Below are 5,163 nucleotides of genomic sequence, written 5' to 3' on the forward strand. Positions count from 1 at the left end.
GGACTCCAAAACCACAGATCGCCTCCACAGAAATTGTGGGACCTCTCCCAGTCCCCAAACTGGTAGAGAAAGGTAAGACAGGCTTATTTGTCCTCTGCTGTCCCATCCCCAGGTTCCCCACAGCACCAACAAATAAGACTGGATGTGGGGGTCAGATGACTGAAAAGTTTATGGTAGAACATGACAAGGTAAGAGGAAGGGTTTTAAAGAGAGGGGAGGAACAACATGGTTGGAATCAATTGCCTAATAATTTTTTTAAGAATAAGGCTAATGTTCTATTTTAAACTTTGGCATTGTTGTGATAGAAAATATACGGTGTCTCCAAATCTTCTGTTTCATTTGTGTGCCTGGCACATTTTTGGTACACAATACATATCTGTTATATGAATGAATGGATCAGGTCAGGTGGGTTGAACACAAAGCAATGAGCCCCAAACCCATCCTTGCCCAATTCCCCCAATCTTTTTTTTTTAATTTTTTTTACATTTATTTATTTATTTTTAAGAGACAGAGCACAAGCGGGAGATGGGCAGAGAGAGGAGGAGACACAGAATCCGAAGCAGGCTCCAGGCTCTGAGCTGTCAGCACAGAGCCCGATGCGGGGCTCGAACTCACAAACCGTGAGATCATGACCTGAGTCGAAGTCAGACGCTCAACCAGCTGAGCCACCCAGGTGCCCCCCAATTCCCCCAATCTTGTTCCCCAGAGGCAATCACATTTACCTCATTGGTACCCTCTTCTCTCTAAATATTATTACCTATAATAATTATTTATTAAAATAATATTTATTAATAATATTATTAATTAGCAGCTTATGCTGCTCATTCTGAGTTTACCAGTTTAGATTTTGCATGCTCACTTCCTGCCCGGAGAGGTAAGAATTTAGTAAATTAACCACCTCAGATTTTCCCTACCTGCAACTCCTAATAAATTATATGGCTATCATTAGCTTTCCCATGAATTACATTTATGATGTTAAATAATTATTGTATTTTATTTTCAAGTTTATTTATTTATCTTGAGACGGAGAGAAAGAGCGAGTCAGGGAGGGGGAGAGAGGGAGAGAAGAGAATCCCAGGCAGGCTCTGTGCTGTCAGCACAGAGCCCATGAACCATGGCATCATGACCTGAGTCGAAGTCTGAAGCTTAACTGACTGAGCTGCCCAGGTGCCCCAATAATAATTTTAAAAAGATATTTCTTGTTTCAATTATAAGCAGTATCTCTTTACTTTGTCAAATAAGAATATTGTATTCCATACTTTTCACCTCTCTTGGTCTCTTTACATTGTCATGATTAACATTTAAAATACATTTTATAACCATTGTTTTGAGATTCTTGCTTCGTCTACAGGTGAAGTGTAAATCTGAATACCCGTAAACAATGTTTACATCTACATTAGCATTGTCCACTTATCCACTGCCCTGGTGAGTTGCATTCCATGACTAGACTATACTTGTTTTTTGTATACTTTTGGTCATACACCCGCTTGACTTCTAATTGCCTTTTTACTTTTATCTCAAATTGTCTGCTTTCATGGCATCATTGGAACAGGTTCTTCCAACATTTCCAGGATACTGTCACATCTAAGGACTCTTTTCTTTCTGTAGGCAGTTCTCTTGCAGCCCTGAGGTCTTCCTTCAATTTGGATGGGGGGCTCTCAGGCCTGCTGCACAGTTGTCATCGTGGGACTTGCCTTCATTGCTTTTGTGAATTAGTTCTATTGTTCGTACATCCAACCTGCTCCAATTTCTTGGATAATTCCCTTGTTTTGCCAGCCCACATTCTCAAGAAGCATCCTTAAAAAAAAGAGTATTTGGGAGAGAAAGCTTTCTTGGTTTATGTTTACCTTTTTTTTTCATTCTGCCCCCATATTGTATTGATAGTTTGGCTTGGTTTGGAATTCCAAGTTCACAATCATTTTCCTATGGAACTTTCAGGCTTGTTCATCCCAACATCCAGTTCTGTTGATGGAAAGCTAGCCTATTGCTAGCCTGATTCTCATTCCTTTATGGAGGATCTGTATTTGCGCTCTGGAAGCTTTTAAGATCTTTTTATTCTTGCTATCCTTAAATTTTAAGATATGCCTCCATGCAGACTTTTTCCTTTTCAGGACTTAATAGGTCTTACACATTGCAGATTCATGTCTCCCTTTCGTTCTGAACATTTTTTTCTTGTAAGTTTCATCTAACCATCCTCTCTGCTCTCACTCTCTGGATCTTCTGATGTTGAAACCTTGATTAATTCTGTATGACTTACCTTTTAGGTTATGCTTTCTGTCTCTGGCTACCGCTCTCTATTCTCTACTTTTCTCCTTTTCTTTAATCTTGGAGAAATGCAAATAGAGTCTATTCAGTTGACCTTACAGGCAATGACTGACAAATGAGTTGTAACTCATGTTAATGCCTTCCATTTAAAGGCTTATCCAACGTCAGCCCCGCTGGTTTACTGGATGAGTGTTAACTTATGATGCTGTGTGTTTATCCCTACTACAAACCAATATCTGTCCTCAGTGCTGTGGTATATAACCGCGAACAGAAAAACTAAGTTCCTTTGTGGTAGAGGGAGACAGACAACAGGTAAAGTGTTGCAATGTCAGGTATAGTTCTGGAATCAGCAGCTGTAGGCAAAGCAGCCAATTTGGCAGACAACATCTTGGTCACAGACAGGAGGCAGCTCCCTTGATGGCTTACCTTTCATTGTGACTTCAGGTATTTTTCTCAGAGTTGTACCTATGTTTCTTTAGTCTACTTATGATTCTGTAACATGTTAATATCCTGTAAGAAATTCTTTTTTTTTTCCTTAGAGTGAATTCTAGGAGTTCTGTCCCCTGCAACAGAACCTGACTGCTACAATATTTACAAAAATAAATTGCATTTTTAGCAAGCAGCCTTTTTGGTATTTTTCCCTCTGTCCTAAGTTCAAACTGCAGGAACAAACTTCAACTTAAGTATCCAGCACCAGCTTCTGTCTCCAGTCTTCTGTGGAGTCAGGAAAACCCTCCTACGATTTGCCATCGAAATAGAGAAGTGAATTAATAAGAATTGCAAACTAACAGCTAAACAGAGGTGTTCACTGTACCAAAAAGTACTGAAGGCTTGAGGATAAGAAATCTGAAAAGTGTCTGAGCTTCCCAGAGCTTCAATAAAGGAAGAAGTGTTTTTTTCTAGAATGTTTTCTAAAATGCATTAAAACTGAGTATCGGGGCACCAGGGTGGCTCAGTCAGTTGAGTGGCCGATTGTGGCTCAGGTCATGATGTCACAGTCTGGGAGTTCGAACCCTGCATCGGGCTGTTTGTCAGCATAGAGCCCACTTTGGATCCTTTGTCTCCCTCTCTCTCTGCCCCTCCCCTGCTCACACTTTCTCTCTTAAAAATAAATAAAACGTTAAAAAAAAAAAAACCCGAGCATTACACTGCCAAACTACTGCATGAGATGGTCCATTGACAGATATACCTAATTTATGAAATGCAATGGTTTATTTTGAATAGTTTACATTAAATTTTTTTTTTGTTTGCTTCTAGAAAATGCAAAAGCATACTGTCTTAGTGAGCCTGGGCTGCCTTAACAAAATGCCAGAGACTGAGTGACTTAAACAACAGACATTTATTTTCTCACAGTTCTGGAAACTGGGGAGTCTGGAATCAAGGTGCCTGCCAGTGAGGTTCCTAATGAGAACTCTTCCCGGCTTACCACCCTCTGCTGTCAGAAAAAGGGAGCTCCTCTTTTTATAAGGTACCAGCCTTTCTGGATTAGAGTCCCACACTTATGACCTCATATAGCCTTAATTAACTCTTCACAGGCCCTAATATCACAAATAGTCACACTAGAGGGTTAGGGCTTCAACATATGAGTTTGGCAAGAGGCACAATTCAATCCATACTTTCTGGATTTCTGCTTTAGAAAATGTAAAAATAATTTACACTGTTATTATGGGTAACAAGGAAAACTAACATTTATTCAGCGACTAACATGAGCCAGGCACTGTGGTGAGTGCTTTATAAGTATTTTCTTATTTCATCCTTATAACCAATGAAATTAAGTTCATAACAGATTAAGAATCAAAGCCCAGAGATGCTAAGTAACTTGTCCACGATCAACAACAGAAGACTCCAACAGACAGTCCTTTTAGCCACTGTTTTATAATTAAATGTATGAAATACTGGTACACTATATACCAGTAAGAAGAGTCGTTCAGGAAGGATTCTACCACCACATAACACTAGGAACCCACTGGGTACCATGGAGTGACAAGGTTACTGGTGTGGTATAGACTCCACCCTCAACCTGCTAGTGTGGACACTGAAAGGTTGGCTGAGGTGCTGCTCTGCAGGTGAGGGAGCGTTGGATTACATTCTAATTTACATTCTCCCCAGCTGTATCTGAGTCTGTTGCCCCACAACGTCACCTGCAATTTATATATATATTTTTAATACAAAACCTGGGCTTTCCATTTAAATAAGACCTCACCTACAGTTCAGAATAAAAATACAAACACTCTGACATGCCCCATTTGCCGTAAGAAAAATCCTCTGTGTAGTCATTGTGACAGGATTTCATCACAAGCCGTTATCAAGTGTAAACCACGATAGCAAGTTCACAAGGTTTAAATACAAACCAGAGTCAGCCTAAAATCTGAGATGCCCGCTCGGCTCTTTGATCTGAAATACTACAAGAAAACTCCTAAAAACAAAGCCATAAGGGAAAAATTACAGAAAATAATTATAAACATTCTTGTAGTTTTAAATATTTCAATTCTCTGGGTTGGCATAAATTTTAGGCATCTAGGCCCTTTAAAAGGATAATGTTATGAATATTAACAGAAAAGTAACTTCATGCTTCACTCTTCGAAACATTAAAACGAACTGGACGTGTCAAATTTCCAGTAACTTAAAAAGAAAAACAAATTTTTTATAGTCCTGGAGGCAGGCTGAGTCCTACAACTTTCTCTTAAGCTTCACAAAATCTAAAATACCTAAGTGTAAGTTCGTTCAATGACAACATTCAGCAACACTTGTGAACTTAAAAAAAAAAAAACACAACTATTTAAAGACAGAAATGATGTATCCCACATTTTAATCGCAGAAATACTTGGGGTTTTGTTTTTGTTTTTTTTTTTTTGAAGTAGAGCTAGAGACACGTGTGTGTAACAGTACATGCAATTA

The sequence above is a fragment of the Panthera onca genome, chromosome F2, assembly GCF_046562875.1.
Source record: "Panthera onca isolate mPanOnc1 chromosome F2, mPanOnc1 haplotype 2, whole genome shotgun sequence".
Lineage (NCBI taxonomy): Eukaryota > Metazoa > Chordata > Mammalia > Carnivora > Felidae > Panthera > Panthera onca.